A 22,177-nucleotide genomic window follows, 5' to 3' on the forward strand; every position below is an offset into this window, starting at 1 on the left:
TAAATACCCATATTGGTACTTCAATCATATCTTATGTTATACTATTTGTACACACCTACACATTGGTATACATCACCATGATAGTGTCATAGAACTTTCCTCAACTACACATGAGCTGACTCTCAATGAGTCATCCATACACATTACATCTTCTCTCTGTGCTGCTACAAACTGTCTAACACTTAGACAATTTTCTATCTCTAAATTTATAAATGAAATGCTAAATATATGTTGCCATAAATAAAAACCATTAGGACATCTATCTGACCATATTTCCAATAATCTACCCCTTTGGCATTGATGGAAACATTTGGAAAAATTGACTAAGTCACAAAATGATGTCATATATAGTCAAAAACAAATAAAAGTAACTACACAAAATTGCCTTCAAAACATAACAATTTTATTCATCTTTTGATGGATCATTACATTCCTTATCACTCCTTTCTATTGATACATAAGTGTACTACCCCATACATATAAAATATAGAACTTACAACTATATAACTTTCCTTCACATATTACTCCCCCTTTGACATTAATGGAAAAGGTATCAAAAATTGTATCAACAAAAATTGGGTGTCCTATTGTTGATCAACTTGATATTCTGGAAAAGAAATATATATATACAATTTTTAGCCTTTCCACTTCCATCTTATAGTTCTCCTTCATTGTGTCTAAAATATGAATTAGTGTTCATATTGTATAAGACGCCACTTCAACTATGCTTAATTTAGTATAGGAAAATTTTTCATAGGAAATCTTTGTTGTAGGACATTCCTCCAATTGCCTCTACAAAATGTTGATCTTTTTCGAAAAATTTCTCTAAGAATAGAGAATCTCTTTTTTGTCTTCTCCTTATTTAATTCCATGCCTCTGATCATATTATATATTCTCAACTTCTAATCTACAATCCTCAATATTGGTCTCTAGGAGTTATAACTTAGCAGTAAGTGTTTCAAGTTCACTCAACTTGCCCTTCATTAGGCTCTCAAAATCAGTCAGGTACTTGTATGATAGTGTGCACTATACATACAACCATTTTCCTTCACCAATGTGTTTTCTTAGTTCCTTGATGCTTCCATCAAGTACCTTTAGATCATTCCTCACATTGATGCATATTGTATTAAATAGTAATGGATCATGTTTAGCATGTGCTTGCACTAAAGCTATCTTTGCTAGAGTTGTGAATTCCTCATCAAAGGTTTTCACCAACTCCTTGGCCTTTGACTATAAGCCTTGATTTTTTGTAGTTGTAATAACTATCTTCTAGATTCAATCCAAGAATTTAGTTAATGTCTTCTCCAAAGACTTTACTTATTTTTTCTTCTCAAACAACATCCCAGTGAACTCATCAATCCTTTTTTATCTTCATCATTTGATAGTATTATTGATGGGCTAGCTATTGGTACTACAATAGATATAATTGTTGAGGCTGACATTCAGGGATTTTCCTTGGCTAGGGTTTCCCTAGTTAATAAATAATTGTGTTATGAGTTCAACATGTGCATGGTTATATTTATTTTTTAGTATTGTTGGTTTACTTTCATATGCAAGTTATAAAATAATTAACAATATTCAATTGTGGGCAAAATTTTGTAGAATACTAATTAACCCCCCCCCCTCACAATATTATCTATTTCTAAGACTATCAAATTCCTAATTTATTCATAGGCTACTTCCTTTCAATTTTTTATTAAGATTACTGATTGACTTGTTAAACTAGCTACTTCCCCTAAGGAGTAGTCATATTACATCAATCCATACATAAGATATTCAATAAATACAATGGACTAATACACCAACATCTTCTTTTAGCTCAAATAAGGTAGGAACAACCCCCAACCGACCTCTTAGATACTCAAATATATTCAATGACTTTGTGAATATGTCAAATACCTCTTCTTGGCTGGTACATATTCAATTCTTACATATTTCTCTTGTACTTGTTCTCTAAGAAAGTAATACTTGATAGCAATATGCTTTATCTTAGAGTATGTCACTAGATTCTTAGATATGTTTATATCACTTGTGTTATCACAATAGATGACCATTGGTTTAGTAACCTTTTCTTGGATACCCTCCAATATTTTCTTGATCCATGCCATTTTTGTATAATAAATAGTAGCAACAATATACCTAGCCTCAATTGTGGATTAAGAGATACAATTCTTTTTACATGTCCAAGGCACAATCCTATCCCCAAGAAATAATTTACCACCACTTGTATTTTTCCTATCATCTACATTGCCTTCCTAATTTGCATCAATAAAAATAGTTGAAGAGAAAATGCCTTTATAAGTATACAAAAAACTATCGCAACATGTCCTCTAACACCTAATTCTCCCTCTCAATCTTCCCATCTATCTTAGGTAGTGTGTCATTGTTGAAATTATAGTCAAGTTTATTTATTAGTGACACACACTTAATCAAATGGTTAGCAACTACCAAGCTTATCTTGCAGTTTATAATGTTAACCGAGTAATTCAGGTTCTACCAATTTCTATAAATGCTACTGAGTTCCAAAAATACTATTCAATTCATATTGAGCAATATCTACCAAGTTGATGATTATCAATGTAAATCGAGCTTCATAGTGTTTATCAAGTTTCTCGATGCAAATTGAGTTCTCTAGTGTTTGCCTAGTTTGTAGCTTTAGTGATGTGAATCTAGTATTGGCTAAGCCAGCATGTGTCAACCAAGTGATTCAGTTTATACCAAGCTCACAGTGATAGTTTTGATCAAGCTATGCAATGTCAACCAAGTGATTCAGTTTATATACCAAGTTTTTCAGTATTCATTGAGTCACCAATGTTGACCAAGTTAAAACTACTTGGAAGTGACTAATAAGAACTAAGCTTCTATGTCTACCAAGAGCATAACGATCCTGAGTGGTTATAATGGTTGTTGGGTATCAGAACCTCACCGATTTTGTCTTTAGAACTCAAGCACTAGTAGTTTCGAAAACTTTGTGTATTTTGGTAAAACTTGTATTGTAGTTGACTTTGATGAATTGTAATTTTGATTGGTATATATGTAATGTATTGTATCACATCCAAAGAAAGAATATATATGATGTAAGAATATAAGACACACTAAAAGAAGAAGTGTAAAGTAAGAAAACTACAAGCAATATAAGGAGTAGAAAATATTTATCTATCATAGCAAGGTGATCATTACACTCCAAATGAACCTCAACCAAAAAATCAAAGTTGCAGATTAGAGATCAGCCACTAGTTCATCCTAATAGGTAGAACAATTAAATCCTTTTAGAAAGTGGACTTAACAGTCTTTTGTCAATCTCTTTATCGAGTGCATACTTCATTGTATATTATGTAAATCCTTTTACAAGGTGGACCTAGCAGTCCTCATTGATCCTAATAGGGCAGATCATCAGAAGTGATCATTGTAAGCCTTAACTGACCAACTTTATACTGCAGTATAAAGCTTGTGGAGATCATCCTCACCCCAATTTTACTTTCTATTTTGAAGGTTTCTGGGTCACCTTATTTTGTGTCAAAGTGTTATGAATGTTTTAATGCTTTCAATTTTTCATGCATGCAATTAGATTAGAATACATTTGAAGGATTAATTGGTGAACAAAGAATAATTTTTATCAGTTCCTGATTCACCCCTCCCCTCTTAGTAACCTAGCCTATCTTATATTTCCAACAATTGGTATCAAAGCATTGTGGTTCTCAAAGAAGAATTTTAATAGCTTTAGCAAAGATTAGAGGCAATGGAGGTATTCATATTTGATAAGGCTATTGACAATAAAAAGCTAGATTTGGAATTGGCTATTGGGTGACTTAAGAAAGTAAAGGAGAAACTCTCCCAATCCTTCAAAAGAAGAAAAGATCAAATGAATGAAAAACTCTACATTGAAGAAATGATTTAAGATATCCATTTAGAAAGTAATTTAGATGAAGCTAATGAGGCAACCAAAGAACTATTTGAAAAGAATGGTACCCTTCAAGAAGAAGTTATAAAGTTGAAAAGAGAACAAGAAATTCTTTCAGTAAGATTGTGTGAAGTCATGGAAGAAAAAGAAAAGGCCAAAGAAGAGATAGAAGAAAAGAACAATGGAATTTAGCATCTATCCCTTCAATAGGTAGACTTAATTTATCAACTTACTAATGCAAATGAGGAAATCATAATTCTCTGAATCTAAGATCAGAGAATTTAATATTGCAAAATGATCTAAACAATGAAAAGAAAACCAATGAAAGGATGATGAAATCTCAAGTAGACATGAATTATTTGAATGAGAAAATTCAATATAGATAGAAAGGCAAAGTAGGGATAAGATACACAGAAGAAGGTGAATCATCAAGAAAGGAGATCAAAAGAATCAAAGGCCTACTTGTAATTATTGTGGTAAGTTAGGTCATACATAAAATAAATGTTGGAGTAATGGTAAAGCTAAATTCAATGTAAAATGTTACAGTTGCAATAAGCATGGTCATAGATCTAATGAATGCAAAGAGAAACCAAAATTTGTAGGCAAATGTCACAAATACAAGAAGCATGTGCACAAATCTTCTAAATGCAAAACCAAGATATTGAACCCAACAGAATAGATTGTAAAAGCTATATTTGTTTGGGACTACAACACATGGTGTAGATGCCACAACTATGGAGAATTTGGACACATTGGAGGAAATTGTGTGAAACATCACATGAGAACAAGAGACACTACTAGAAGATGTTTTATTTATATAGAACTTGGACACTTTACCAAGAATTATATGAACACTAGAAGGATAGAAGATGAAAAGAAAGCCAAGGCTGACAACATTAGAAAGCAGATGAGATAGCAATGGATTCTGAAATCTTTTGAAAATGCAAGTCTGAGCCATGAAGCACATGTCAAGAATTGGGTGACTCAGGCATTTCTACTTGATCTCCCACAGGGATAACTGGAACTAAGACTCTACAGTAGACATCTTACATTAGTTCCAGTCATCTATAAGGAAAGATCCATATCAGCATTCAAGATGCAAATGGATCACCGAGTGTCTAAGGAAAATCTAGACCTTACCAAGCTAGGTCGGGTTGTAAGACCTCGTCGAGCAAGGTTGGGAGTGACTCAAACATTGCATGGATGCTAAGTCATAAATGACTCTACCAAGCACTAAGGTCAAATTGAGTAGAAGATGGTCTACCATTGAGCAAGTGATCATACCAAGCATTTATAGCAATTGGAAAGTGAAATTTGTTAAAAAGATAATGAATCAAATTTATTTATTACAGTGATTTTTTGAAGAGCTATTTACTGAGAGTGATTTCTATGCTTCCAAGAAATCTATGTAATTTGCTATGAAATATTTTTGTGTTTTTGTAAACTCTACTGAGCATGGCATCCTCGAGCAATGTAGAAAAGAAAGAATCTGAGATGTTGGTTCAAGGAGTCAATTGGAAGGCACCAAACTTCAAGTTAAGCCCAGAAATTGTCGAAATGCTTGATCCAACCAGAGCTCACTCATAGATACCACCAAAGGTACTATTGATTAATGATATTCACTTGCATTTTCATTGTTCAATTCAAGGTATTAGAACCCTAGAGATGGATGAGGCTCTAGAAAAGTTATGTGTGAATGGTGTGTTGAAACCCGAGCATCAACACTTGGAGACCAAGGTTTAACCCACATTCCACATATGCTCCGAGACTTCCAAATAAAATGGGTAAGGTTTATCCTTAGCCATGTACATATTGAGTAGCTATGGTTAGATTAGCCTATTCCAATAATGAAGAAAATTATTCATCGAACTATAGGGCTCCCAATGTTGAATAAGGAAAAGACTACCAAAACCATAAGTCAAGTAGAAATGGAAAGAAAAACTCTTATAGAATGGGATGGAAAGGGTATTAAAAATAGTAGTTTATCTAAAATTGAGCTAAAATTTGGAATCCTTGTGATAGCACATAGGATCTATAGCTCCAATCATCTCAACAATGTGTCATGTGAGGTAGTTGATATAGCTCTCAAGGTGGTGAAGAACAACATGTCTTTTGACCTTGCCAAGCTAATGCTAAATCAATTCAACAATAACATGCCAAGCTAATGCTAAATCAACTCAACAAGAACATGGAGAGCATCAAAACTTCAAAGAATAACCCATGTAAGTTTGGTTCACTTTTAACTTGTTTATTCTTCTTTGTGCAAAAGTTTTTCCCTTCAAAAGGTTCAATCATATGGAGAAAAGATGTACTAATATTATATCAAATTAATGAGTATATAGTAGAGATGGGTGAGAAATTTGTTGGTATCATGGATGATTATTTTGATCTATTCAAGGAAAAGATGAATAATAGATTTAGAATTCCTAAGAAACTTGTAGAAGATTACAAGGATGATGTTTGTTTCATGGTAGACTATGATAATGTATACATTCAAGCAGTCAAACCTAGAATGGTGTGGGTTAATCCTCTAAGCCATGAGGTTAACATTGATCACACAAAGGACATCATTGAGGCACTATTGAATGAACCTATGGATCCCAAGGCTACATATTTTGGTACTTAGGATAAAGCCAAATCCAGAATTAAACTTGAAATAAAGCTTCCATAAGGAGTCAGCAAAGGAAATAAGAGGATAGCAAAATTGAGGCAAACAAGTTCTACTCTCCTATTGACAAAAGGCAAAAGAGATGATGTGGAAGAAGATGATGTACAAGATGAGGTGGAAGAAACTAAATTAGAAGAAGAAGAGCTAATCAAGAAGAAAGGTAAGGTTATCATAACTAGACCTACCAAGTCATCTAAATAGTATTCACTAGAGAAGCATCTAGATCTAGAAAGAAATTAAAATTATGTCAAGAAGAAGTAGAAGATATTATTTTCAAAAGGCCTCCACCTACATTTTAGGAGAAATTAAAAGAGATTGAAGTAGGAACTAGCATGGGAAACTTTAAATCTCTGAAATATGAAACCAAGAATGCAGATGAGAAGAAACAAGTTGAAGACATGATTATGTCCAAGTTAGGTAAATGGAAATATTCACGTGATCAACTTGTGGAGAAAATTCCCAATGAACTAATGGAAAGAATCAAACCAAGATGGGAACATGCTAAGAAGACTGCAAGGGATATATTTGAATAGACTATGAGGAAGCTCATGCCAAGCCTTAATGACAAAGAAATAAAAGAATCCATGAAGAGGAATGAAGAAAAGCTTACTCTAAAATTCAACACTTGCATGATATTGGTTAATGATATTGAACATGTCGTAAATTCAACTACTACTACATGGAAAAATATCTACAATCTTCATCAAAAGAGTGAGTTTTTTGTTCATGTCTTTGATAAATATGATGATGAAAATGACAAGGATGAAAAGGATAATAATGATGAGGAAGATATACATGATGTTAATCAGGATGATGAGGAGCAAGAACAAGAAGCTACCAAGGAGAATCTCCCTAAGATTCAAAGTATTGAGGAAACTAACCTAGATAAGATTGTAGTAGCAGTTATGGTCTCATTTCCTCACTCTTTGAGCAAAGCTTTAAAGTCATCAAGCTCAGAGAAACCTTCTATTGAGTTAGTTGTGGCAACCACTACAATTCCAAGTGCCCAATTAATCTTTGCACTTTTTCAGCTGAGTACTACATTGACTAAAGTGATCAACACTCCATCTACCAAGTAGCTAGTGCCTCCTCCTTCATCAGATTTGGCTATAAAGCAACTAGATATTTCTACTGTCAATGCAATATCTACTTTTGTTGCTAGTCCTTCTATTTCTATTGTTGTTACAATTCCTAGTGTACAAATAGTTAGTACAAAGATAGTTGAGAGAAAGCCTTAACCAAGTACTAAAGTTTCAATCAAAAGAAAAATTAAAGAAGAAGACATTGATCTTGATGAGGATATAGTTACCCCAAATTGAGATATCTTTACCCTAAATCCTAATCAAATGCACATAGTAGGTGAACTATTGTAGAAGAAAGCTAAGAAACAGAGGCTTGGAGAGGAGAAAATAGAGAAAACCAAGTGCTAGAAAATGCAAAGAACATACTTGTAGATGCACTCAGTACTAAGGTTGATAGTAATCAACCTATTTTGGTTTAGTTAGCAAAAGTTATTCATAAATTCAACAAATATCTAAATGGGCAAGAAAATTTGTTGCAAAGAGTAGAGATTAAATTTGAAAACAAAGTATTGGAGCTAGTTGCATAGAAAATTGCAATATATCAAGTAGATTTGTCTACTATCCTTAGCTCATTGGAAACCTCTACCAATAATATTACTTCATTATTCAAAAATTTATGTGATACATCTATCTTCACTCAGTAAATCAAAGATAAACTATCTAAAATAGATGAAGACTTGAAGGCAAGTGCACACAAATTTTCACTTGACCCGAGCTACAATCTTGCTCATTATTCAAAGATCAAATTTCTAACTAATATACAAGCCAAATTATTAAGGGAAGAAGCCAATATTAGGGCCACATTTGTAGACATTCAAGGTGTGATTCTTCTAAACATGGATGCATTGCAAAAACATGTTGCACATGTCAAAACTCTCATCCATGACAATAATTTCTCCATAGCTAATCACATGATGGAGTTATCAGCAGAAGTATAGATTGCATTACATACAAGCAAGGTCTTATGAGAAAATTGGGACAAGACAATGTCACTAATTTTAAAGGTATATTCTGACTTCTTGTCATATTTTAGTAATACCATGTAGCATACACATTTGGCATTAATGTTAAAAAGGGCGAGAAAATGAGAAGATGTAATAAAGGAGGAGAAGATGAAAAGAGAAGATGTAATATAACGACATGAGATATATAGTAAGTAAAATGTGTGTGTGTGTGTGTGTGTAGGGGAGCATCATAATATTACACATATACATGTATAGATAATTAGAAAATATCTCTTACAAAAGAAATTTTAAAGAATCTCAAAAATAGATTATATTACCGAGTTGAATACATAGGATGGAAACTAAAGATTGTTTTGAACTTAAAATTTTGAGAATTTAGTTTTTGATTGATAAGAATTTTTGTCACCAATGCCAAAGGGGGAGATTGTTGACATTATAGTCAAGTTTTTTTATTAGTGACACACACTTAATCAAATGGTTAGTAGCTACCAAGCTTATCTTGTAGTTTATAGTGTTAGCCAAGTAATCTAGGTTCTACCAAGTTCTACATTTGCTACCGAGTTCTAGAAATAGTATTCAGTTTGCATCAAGACGTATCTACCAAGTTGATGATTATCAGTGTAAACTGAGCTTCATGGTGTTTCATGAGTTGTTCAGTACAAACCAAGTTCTCCAGTGTTTACTGAGTTTACAGCTTCAATTATGTGAATCTAGTGTTGACTGAACTAGGATGTGTCAACCAAGTGATTCAATTTATACTGAGCTTGCAATGATAGTGTTGACCGAGCTATGCAGTGTCAACTAGGTGATTCAATTTATATGTTGAGTTTTGCAATGTTCACCAAGTCACCAGTGCTGACTAAGTTCAGATTACTTGGAAATTATCAGTATGAGCTTCTACATCTACCAAGAGCATGATGATGTTGAGTGTTAACAATAGTTGTCCAATATTAGGACCTCACTTAGTTTGTCTTCAGACCCCGAGTACCAATAGTTGGGCTAACTTTGTATATTTTGGTAAAACTTGTATTATAGCTTACTTTGATGAATTGTAATTTGGATTGGTATATATGTAATGTATTGTATCACATCCAAAGAAAGCATATATATGATGTAAGAATATAAGACACACTAAGAGCAGAAGTGTGAAGTAAGAAATCTACAAGTATTATAAGGAGCAGCAAAGATTTATCTATCACAGCAAGGTGATCATTACACTCCAAAGGAATCTCAACCAGAAAATCAAAGTTGCAGATCAGAGATCAGCCACTAGTTAATCCTAATACGTGGAATAGTTAAATCCTTTCACAAGGTAGACTTAACAATATTTTTTAAATCTATTTATCGAGTGTGTACTTCATTTTATGTTTTGTAAATCCTTTTACAAGGTGGACTGAGCAATCCTCATTGCTCCTAATAGGGAAGATCATCAAAAGTGATCATTATAAGCCTTGACCAGCCACCTTTATATTGTAGTACTAAAACCTATGGGTATCATCCCCACCCTAGTTTTACTTTCTATTTGGAAGGTTTCTGGATCACCATATCTTGTGTCAAAGTGTTATGAATGTTTTAATGCTTTTAGTTTTTCATGCATGCAATTATATCATAATACATATGAAGGATTAAGTGGTGAACAAAGAATAAGTTTTATTGGTTCCTAATTCACCCCTCCCCTCTTAGTAACCTAGCCTATCTTATATTTCTAACAATCATGATAAAGTTGAGCTTGGTACACAAATTTTCTTGTAGAGCTCTAATAAATATCTATCTCTAAACTTCTCAAGGAAAGTGTTCCATGCAAGGGTATCTAGATTAGTATAACCCATAGTCTTATCCTCATCCCACCATGTGGAGGAAAATCATTATAATAGATGGATAGAAAAATAGGCCTTCAAGTTACTCCCATACGGACACAACTCATAACACCTCTCTAAACATAGAAACCAAGATTCTACCTCTAAAGCATCTATAGATCCTACTCAAGTGGGAGGAGTATCTCCGCCTATTTTGAGTTTTTCTATGATAATGGGCATCATTCCTCCATAAGCATGCCACCTTATTAGGCTCTATATGGTAGACCTTATAGGACACCTTTGAGTTGGGATAAGATTGAGAACAAGGTAGTCATTGGACCCTAGATGGTCAAGGATATAGAGTAGTAGGTTATTTTGATCAGGAAACATCTTAGAGTGACAAACCTTGGGGATAAAAAAGGGATTATCTTATCAAACCAAGAAATATCTACCTCATTATTTGTGGTAGGTAAGACTGGTTGAGAGCCTTCTTAGAGGAGTTTTGGAGGAAGTGGTGGTCTAATGGCCACTCTTCAATTTTTGATATCACTAGTAGAGTTACTAGAAATTTGGGATCCTAGGAATTTTAGCTAAGGGAGAAATCTTGGCAAGGAGAGGAACCTTATGTATGAGAGAACGAGCTCAAACCAGCCTTGTGTAAGCTTGGAAGTAAGGTTGATACCCATATCTTCTATATATATGTTAATGTAAAATGTTGTATCAATTTTTTGCTCATGATGTGTAACATTTTTTGGTGTAGTGTTATAATTTTCTGTTTTGTAAATGTGTTTTGTGATGTTTGTGTTGCATAGTATCTATGGTGTTCATGAGGGATTCTTGATTTTTATATTGTCTATGGGAGTTAAAGGTAAGCCCTAGCCTTGGGATGAAAGATAACCTTTTTGGGTGAAAGATGTATGGGGAATGCATTTGGGTGGAGAGCCTCTCCTTGTGAAGGAGAGGGATTCCATATGGGTGTTATGGGCCCCATATGCCACATTTGTATGAGGTCCATGAGTTATTTTTCTTGGGGGCATAAACATTGTAAATAAAAACCATGTAAAGGCATGGGAGGTGTATGTGTAGCCTTGTGAAGGCATGTGTTGTTATTTTCAATGTGGATTGTCCCCATGTGTTCATTTCCACCTTCACCTTTAAAATGGATCAATAGTGATCCTATGTGAAACCCTTGTTTGGAAATATTGTATTTTAATTTGATATTGTGAATGTATTGTAAATTTTTTTGTGCATTTGGTATGTAATAACGGATGAACTTTATGTGTTTTCCCCACCTAGCTAAGGTTCTCCTAGCTTGGGAGTGGCCTTGAAAAGGCCTATGGCTACAAGATGAGCTTCCATGGGTATACGTGTATTTTTATTAAATGATATTATGGGGTTCTTGGAGCTTGGGAGTAAAGATTTTTTGTTATTTCTATGCAAGGAAGTTCAACCATTGTATATGTAATGTATTTGGGAGAGTCTCTCACTTAAGTGTACTCTTATCTAATGCCTTGATGCCAAAGATTTGGAAGAATTAGTTTCTGATTGATGTGAAAGAAATTTAAAATGGTTATGTTATCTTCATTCATTTAAATGCATAGATGACTAGAAATATCACTAATAAGTGTGTTAGGAAATTAGCTATTGTATTTGGGTTCAATCTAGGAAAACAAATTAACCTAATGTGATATTAATTAATGAAAAGATTTCTATTTTTTAAAAGAAATATAAAGTGTAATGTTGAAACAAATATAATAATGTACTTTTCTATAAATACAAGTGCTTACTATTTGATTATGCTTCTTAATGTGTTTGTATCTACTTTATAAAATGAGTGATATGAAATTTGAAATTTTTGATAAATTGTATGGTGTAGAGGAAAGGAAAGTTAGTAATTCCTTGAAAATGAAATTGTTAACAATTCTACTTTACTATTTGATAGAAACCTATAAGTAGTATTTAGTATATGTAAAGTATAAGAAAATATTACACTTAGAATCTGCTAAATACATAACAAAGACAAGAAATCCTAGATTTATTTTAAATCTATACCTATTTTTTAACCAAAGGAATGAAATAAAATCTAGATTACTTCTATGTTCTTAAACTACGAAAAGTCACACATAATCTAGCTTCAAAAAAATTGTTGTACCTGGGGTGTGACATTTGGGTCTCTAGTCCCTTTCAAGTACCCAAATATCCTTTTTGCTATGACCAAAATTGACTCTATAGGATTAGTAGAAAAGACAGAAACTAATCCAATAGCTTATGTTATGTCTAGTTTACTATGCAAAATAGATTGCAACTTCCCTATCATGGGCCTATATAATATTTCATCCACATCCCTGGACTTGTCTTTCTTAAACAGCTTACAATTGGTCATCATAGTTATACCAACTAGTACAAAATATTCTAGTCCAAATGTCTTCAACAGTTCTCTCACATAATTATACTAACTAATATAGATTCCATCTCTGATTTTTTATGCCTATAGTCCAATGAGAAACTTAATCTCACCAATCATTGATATCTCAAACCCCTTCTTCATCTCATATATAAAAGAAATACTAAACTCATCATTTCCTTCAAAAATTATGTCATCAACAAATATCTTTTCAATCAAGTGATTGTCTTCCTTATTATCTTTAAGATACAAATTTTTGTCATTGTTGGTTTTGATGTGATCTTCATCAAGAATGAATGAGATTTTTCATACCATGCTCTTAGTGCTTTCTTTAATCCATATAGAGATTTCTTCAACTTACATGCCATGTCCTTTCCATCTAATAAAGCAAACCCTTAAGGTTTCTCAATGTACACACTCATTTTTCTAGGACACCATTGATAAATATAGACTTAACATCCATCTAAAATACCTTGAACTTTCTATATGTAGCATACGCAAGTAGAATCCTCACAGCTTCAAGTTTGGCCATAGGTGCAAATTTTTTAACATAGTCAAAACCTTACTCTTGTGCATAACCTTTGCAAATAAATCTAACATTTTTCTCACCACTTCACCAAATTCATCCATATTATTTCTAAGCACCCCACTTAGTACAGATCACTTTCTTATACACTAGTCTAGGAAAAAGTATCTAATTATTTTTCTTCTCTATCTATTCTAGTTATTCTTACATTTCTTCAACCCATTCATCATCCTTTAATTCTTCTTTTACTATTCTAACTTCAAACTTGGAAAGAAAACCTCTTTCATTAGTTATTTTTAAAGAAACCAGAATTATTATTTCTAGTAATATGATCAATAGAATGATTTAACATCACATAAATTGGTAATACAAGCTCATTTCTAAGAGCTCTTTATTCTACTTATACTATTTCATCTTTATTTTCTTGTATATCTTCATCTTCAACAACTAATTTAGATCCTAGGGTAGTTGGCAATCTTGCACATTGGAGTGGTTTTGGCTTTGGAGTTGAGGACTCAGTCACCAAAGGAGTGGTGCTTGATCACTACTGGGTGTAGTGTTGGCCAAGGTGTTGGTCACTAAAGGGACTTAGTCACTTAAGGAGCTCAACATATTTTTTTTCTTGACATATACTATTTCTCAGCATGTACTATGATTTCTTGGCAATGCTTGTAGGAGCTCAATAGTCCTTGGCTAGTGGTTTTTGACACTCAGTAGTATGACTTGTGGTATGGAGTTCTTGTGGATTTTCTTAGCTAACTTGATGCATTTATTGTGAGGATTGAGATCATGATGTGGATCGATCATGGGAGTTTGTGTGGACCTATTTGGGTCTTTTTTATTTATTATAGGTGTATTTAGTGAGTGTTGTAAGCCTTCTATGGAATTTTTTATTTAATATTTGTTATAGGCTGACTTGTGGCTCAACATGTATTTAATATAAGGGTTTATTTAATTTGTAGCTTGCTAGGCCAACTTGTGGCTTAGTTGGGTATAAGAAGGGGCGTCTTGTGGAGTCTTGAGAGATAATCATCCAGCTTGGAGAAGAGGATGTAGAAGAGGAGCAAAATTTGAGAAGAGCTAGTAGTTGTGGCTTGGGAAACAAGGAGATTTCTTGGTGCCTTGTGAGAACAATTTTTTATCTTGTTGGAGGTTTCTACTAGAGTTCTATTGTGTTATAGATGGGATAGCTATGGTTTGGATTGGATCTTGAGGGATCTTGTAGAACTATTACTTGCTTTGTATTTGGTCATAATTGGGAAGGCATTGTAGCCTAGCACATTGCATGTAATCAGTTATCTTATGAATAAACAAGTTGTATTTGGTATCACATCTTATATCTTGTGTTGTGTTTTTCTATGTGGTTATTTTCTTAGGATAGGACATCTCCTTTGGGGATTCTCCTACCTTGCAATATGTCAACCACTTTCTCTACTAGTTGTACATATACAATTCATTTATAGTCTTCTTGTTCGTTCTTGTTGGATTCATCAGTCTTCTCTCAGAATTCATCAAATCTCCACTATCTTGTCATTTCTTTCATTTAGACACTCAAAATCTTTTCTCTTTGTAGAATAATCTAAGAATATCCCTTCATCACTCTTAAGATAAAACTTCCATGTACTCTCATATTTCTTATTATATCATCTACTTTCAAACACTTTTAAATAACTCACATTAGGTGAATGACCATATCACAGGTCATAGCAAGTATTGTTTGTACCTTTATTTACCTATACTCGATTAAGTGTGCATACTAAAATTCTCACTACTTCTCTCCAAAATAATTTAGCTTCACATTTCTATATCATCAACATTCTTTCACATTCAATAGTTGATTTTCTCCTTCTCTCTATAATATAGTTTTGATAGAAGTCCTAGCTATAGACATTTTTCTATTGATTCCTTCTTCTTCACTATAGGAAATGAACTCATGTAAATGAGGTGAAGTCATCTCCTATGTTCAATCTCAAAAATGTTAGGATCTTACTAATATCTTTAACCACTTTAGCTCTATATATCTTGAATGTATTTCCCCTTGTATTTTCATTTTGTAGCTTGTTATATTTTGGTTTCAAGAGATAGTTTGATACTCATGTTTGAGTACATTTGAGATGACCTAATGGTCAGATACTATATTTTGGTTTACCAGTATCATAGATGTTAGATGTTGTGTTGTTTAGTTTGATCATATCTGCATGATTATTTATGGTGATATTTGGTTATTTTGTATTCAGACATATACTCTATTTATGATTATATAATGGACTTATTAGATTCTAGATGCTTTGATTTGATGTTATGGTTATTTACTTCATTATTTCTTTGGAATTTTTTATGATGTAATGACTGATTTAAATAGATTATTTTAATGTGATTAATTAAATGGTTAGTAATGTGATTTAATGCATTTATCACTTTGGCTATATTATTATATACAATTGCACTTGATTGTGTTGTTTAGTATGCAAGATTTATATCCCCAGTAGTGGCACATGGAGTTAGTGATTTGGTTGTTCTTACATAGCCAATGTCATCCCTATATGGTTGGCATACCATATTTAAGTAATTAATTAAACCCTTCAGTTATTTAGTAAATCTAGACTCATTTGCGTTATGCAATTAGACGTGTGAGCATGTCTATTCATTTAGAGGTTCATAATTGTCATGAAATTTGTTAAGGAATATTATGATTTTATAGTTTTTGGGAATTTCATATTTAATTTAATTATTTTAATTTCCAACAACCTTTATGTAGTTGAATTTCATTTAATTGGAATTGTCTAATTTTGTCTGAGTTTAGAAAGGGTTATTTTCACGAGCCAGTTAATTTCCTAATATTATGTTTCACTTTTAAAGTGAATATATATCCCAAAAGGGAATTATTTATTCACTTCTCACTTGTGAAATAGGAATTTGGAGAGAAAATTCCAAAATCATCTCTAAAGGATTTACTATTTTGTTCATTGTAGGAGCTATGGGTGTGGGATTGTCGTAAGGTTGAGCTCGTTAGATCCTGCTCGAGGAGACCTTCGTTTGCCAACATTTTCAATGATGACTGTAGGGCTATTATTTTATTATGTGCATTCTTGTTTTAGCCCTTTTGGTTGCAAGGTAGGGCTCTCCCATTTTATTTTTTCTACTTCATTTTGGAGTCTTTTCTAGTAGTAAATTATTTGGAGGTTAAGTAGTGTTCCTCTCCATTAATGCATGCTAGCTCTACCCGATCGGGTGGTTATGAGTGTTTGTATCCTATTGGACTTGAGGGTTTGGGGTTTTAGGCCGTTATGTTGGCCATTTTTGCATACGAACTCTAAACCCAAATTTTATTTGATATTTGTGACTTTTGTACCCAATGTCCTAATGGGTTTTAATTTTGAGGTTTTTGGACACTTCTTGTTTTCACCTCTGCATATCACCCTACTTTCTCAAATTTTCTTGGCACTGCAGTTGGTGGTGGATCTAGATTATCTATAGGGATATCTTTCTGAACCTTTTTTTTTTTTTTTTTTTTATTAGAATTTATCCTAAATCCATACTCCCAGATATAGATTGGTTGAGTGAATTTTTATACTTGAGTTTTATATGTTTCTTACCCATCCCTTGTTGTTTATGATCATCGTGTAGTTGGTGTACCCACACATGAGCATGTGAGCATGCACTTATCGAGGTCATATGAGTCCTGGGCTCCTAGTTGCTTGTTGGTTGAGTTATGTTCATTGGGGTTGGGTTGGAAAACTCTATGGCCTATGGGTACCCATCATGTGATTAGCATAGGTATGTAGGGTAGACTAGTGGAGGGGCTTCTCTCATAACCTTGAGTCATGTCCCCAATGAGGTATATGTGAAGAAGTTTCTAATAAGTGATAACTAAATAAATCCATGAGTAATTAATAAGATAAGAAAACATTGCATACCTACACTACTATTTTGAAGGTGTGTATTGCCCATTTAGTTATCTGAGGGTAATTACTTGCATGCCTCCTCCATTATATTGAGCACTATGGCCTGCTGAGGGAGTGGTTCCATTAGTTTTTACCTTGGGATTTGTGATACCAAGAGATCTACTCTACACTAGAATCCCCACATAGTAGATGCATAGAGTGTCTGACTAGGAACTATTGTATCTCATTGTCTCATGATCTTGGTTTTAGTCCTTTGTACTATTTGGCATGAGTGTTAGCCATGAATGATTATCTTGTGTGTGTTTGAGGTTAGATCACTATCTCCATTAGTATGGTAGAAGTGGGCCTATGGGTTCCACATGGTTGGGAGGTGTAGCTATCTTTACCAATGTTGGGGACCAATGTACAAAGTTGGCCTTTCTCCATGTTCAGTTCTAAATTTGGATGCTTGCATGGTTCTTTTTTTCTTTTAGAGTATGTTTCCATGTGATTTATATTATTTCAGTTCATAGAGATAGTTGACTTATGCTCATGTATGTTTACTATGATGTTACTTTTCTACACAATTACTAGATTCTATGGATTAGATGATTAGATGGTTGATTCATCACTTCTAGCGTACTTAGTTATTTTACATTCATTCAAGTATTAAGCCTTGATATTTGTGGATCTGGTACTCCCCGATGTGGAGGAATTATCTTATTTTTGCATTTCTTGTTTTTTTTTTTTCCATGTGTTGTTGTCAAACCCCACATTAGAGAGGAAATTCCTCATGTGAGAATGCATTCTCTCATGAGAGAAATGCATTCTCTCATGAGAGAAATGCATTCTCTCATGCGAGAAAACCTTCTCTCGTGCGGAGCATGGTGAAAGCTCATGTGAGATGGTATTTCCTCATGCACGGCTAGGCAAATGCTCATGGGAGCTTCTACCTTGCTGGAAGAGTTTTTTTGGGCCCCTCATTTCTTTTCCTCACATGAGAGGGTATCCTCTCATGTGTAGTGGGGTACTTCCTCATGAAAAGAGGTATTCTCTCGTACGATCCTATAATTTTGTGTTCCCTCATGTGAAAAATATTGGGTATCTCTACCTGCTTTCTAGAAACATGATTTGGTGTTTTGAGTACCCTTTAAGGTTGCACACTTGTCTACATTTTGATAGATCAGTGAGTCTAGGTTTCTTAACTCTTTAATTTTCATAGTCAGCTAAATGTTTTGATAAGTAGCGATGCTTGGAGATCATTGAAAGTATGGATCATTTGGCTGAGTCTTCCATCGCTATCTTTTGATCTATTGCATGTTGATGTGTTTGATTCCATGCTCTTTCTTCAAAAAAAATTATATTGGCTTTTATCTATCTTTGTTCCAAGGATCTTCAAGCAGGGCATCACATTGAACATGTGAAATTCCTTTGATTTATCCCTAAGAAATACAACTCACATCATTCTAGAAAAGTTTCCAATGAATAGAATAAAGTACTTATCATTGTGATAGCATTTAATTCTCATAGGACCACACAAATTAGTATGTACCAAATCCAAGATACATTTAGAAGAGTTTGACTTACTACTGAAAATTGAAATAGTTAACTTGTTCAATTGACAATCCTTCCACATCATATTATCTAGTTTAACTAGATGTGGCAATCCCCTTAGAACTTTCATCTTACTCATTTTAATTAGACTATAAAATTTAACATGATATCTAACCTTGTATGTTACAGCCAATTATCCTTAACCTTAGAAACTAGACAACTTGTAATAGTAGTGTTAAGATGGAACAAGTTACCTTTTCTCAATTGACATGTAGAAATCAGATCAATTGATTTACCAAGAATCTTGTACACACCTCTATTGAACTCTAATGTATATCATTTATTATTTAACTTGGAAACACTCAAAATATTCTACTTCAATCCTTCAACCCAATAAAAATAATCATATTTTCTTTTTCTATTCAATGTAATAGAACCTTTACCATTCACCAAATAGGGAGCATCATTACCAAACCTTATCGATCCTCCATCACATTCATATGTATACTAATGAACTTTCTTCTATCAATAGTTATATAATGAGAGAAACCAATACCAATAATCCAATCTCCACTGGGATTCATGTTGAAAATAAGTTCCTTCTCACCAACTATAGATGGTTCCTCCTTAACTGTAATAAATACAACCTCTATCTTCATGTCTCCCATTAGATGTTCCTTAGCTAGATAACATGAATTCTTGAAATTTAATATGTATTTCCTTGGCTTATTCTTTGCACCTTTATCAGTACATATGGAAGAAATATTACCAATATTTTTGCATGAAAAATATTTTAAAGGCAATTTACCCTTCTACTTATTGTTTCCCCTAAGAAGCTCCTAGAAAGCAATGCCTCCATCTCATCTTGTTCCCTTACTTCAGCCATGGTGGATTCATAATTTTTAGATTAATATACCACATTAGAAGAACTAATATTTTCTTTCCCTTTACTTGATGGAGAAAGAGTCAAGGGTGACTTAAATGTAGGTTCAAATATCTTAGGCATACTATTGTCAAAATTTCTCAACTCAAATGTAGTCAACTTTCCTATTCAAGCATCAAGTGTAAAAGATCTAATCTCTACATATCTTACTTCTTGAATATTTGAGACCCTAATAAAATACTAAGGAAATAAAGTTATTAAAATCTTGCTTACTACAGCTTCTTCTTCAATAGTACCTCTAGCTTCTCTAATAAAAGAAACCGTATATTTGATCATTTGGTTGTACTACTTAATGTTCTCATTTTCCATCACCCTCATGTCATAAAAATTTTCTTTCACTATATCTACCATTTTCTTTTTCACATGTGAGTCACCTCCATAGACAATCTTCAATTTCTCCCATATTTCATGAGTAGTTTCTAGATCTTGGGTAGTGATGAATTTTACATGAGAAAGAGTACTTCTAATGGCCTCCATAGTAGTACTATTCTCTTTTTGTATCCTTAACTAATATACACTAAGAATTCTTTCAAGGGAAACATATCTTGTAACAACATAATTCTAGTATTGCTTACGCATGCCTTTGAGATAGAGATTCATTCTACCACACCACATGAGGTATTTCTCCCTTGTGAACTTTGGACCTTCTTTCTGCATCATCTTTGGCTTGATATATTAATCTTCACCACTATAGATAACCTATGCTCTAATACCAATTTTTAGTCCTAAGGGATTGGGTTACTACATGGGGGAATTAGTAATCTACCAATTATACAACTTTTTAACCCCTCAAACATTATCAAACTTTGAGCTTGATGACAATAAATGAAAGCATCAAGAAAGTAAACATATATACAAAATAATGCAACACTTGACATGGATATTTTGGTCTCATAGAAACCAACTTGTGTGAAACTCGTGATGGGAATTACCACCCAAAAACTGTGCACTCTTCTAAAGTATACCTTGTTAGGAGTTTACAATGACATTGTTAAGTTCCACCTAGCCAATGGATTTACCTTAAGTTTAGTTATAAGCCTTATCCTATTAAGATTAACCTTTTCTAGAGGACTTAGAGCACTAATTAAAGTGCCACCCTATTAAAGGATTTACAATAAAGGACCTATAAGGATCCACCTAGTCAAGGGATATTACTCTTGCAACTATTAGGTAACAAAAAGTAGAATAATCTATTGAAAAACACATCCTTTTCTTAATTAGTTCCAATGTAAAACACAAAAATACTTCACTTCATTCCACACTAACATATGGTTTAATTGCACCTTCACACTTCAATTGCACCACAATCTACACTTAAATTCTTTTTCCTTCATCAAATATAAAATATTGTATAAAACCCTAAAATTCCACCAGCCTAATATTTCACTGATAAATTTTCCTTTGATATTCATATGCATCAATCACACCACATGCCAAAACACACTACTCAATGCACACAATAAATTTCCTATACCGTGTCATCCCATAATTAACTTTTCATTTAAATTCATGAAGAAGAATGGTCAAATACATTTTATCCAAAGAAACTCTTCTTCTAGAATTTTTATGACACACTGGCATTAATCTTTGGAATTCTAGGTTATCACCCATAATCATTGATACATGTCATTGCATTGTATCTAACTCAACCAAATTCACTAATACATCCATATCAGTCATTGATCTTTGTTCTACCATCAATTAAGAACATAAATAATTTATCTAGAAACTTTTTTTATCTTCAAAGTACCTACTTAGAGATCATCCAAATGAGTTACAATCATAACCACAAAATCTAAAATCAATTTTCTACTTACTCTTTTGACCACTGAACTCTTCATAGATTTGATACAATAATTGAATCACCTATTGTCTACCACTAACTATTCACCAGTTGTACTATTTACCTTCAACTAATCATAATACATTTAATCTTTTTCATCAAGAGTAGTGGTGATACATTTGATTGGAAGAGACAATCATAAGCCTCCCATGAGGATAAAAACCATTAACACTCACTAAAACACTTCATTCATCACATTCATTCTCAACAACCTACTAGAAACACTAAGTCAATAATTGAAATCAATGACATTACAATAATTGATAACCATGTAACTAAATCTATATCATGGCATATCCAGTCATCTCTTACCATCATGTCATTAGTTATGCTGACATGTGTTAGCTGGCAAGTTAGTAGTAAAATATAGGACATATAGCCCCTATTATCAAAGTTTGACAAATTTTCTATACAAGACACATTTGAAGAAGGTATTGTGGTGTCTAAATCTCTTGTTTCAATTTTCATGGGATTATTGGTATGAGATTCTAGAGGTACATGTCCCCCCTTGCAAGAAACATTTCCTCCCTTCTTGGGAGAGAGAAAACTCATAAAAATCATAAATGGTTCATGACCCTCTTGGTTTAACATTCCCAACAAAGCTATGTGGT

Source organism: Cupressus sempervirens, chromosome 5, assembly GCF_028749045.1.
Source record: "Cupressus sempervirens isolate cs-2001-9-10 chromosome 5, ASM2874904v1, whole genome shotgun sequence".
Taxonomy (NCBI): Eukaryota; Viridiplantae; Streptophyta; class Pinopsida; order Cupressales; family Cupressaceae; genus Cupressus; species Cupressus sempervirens.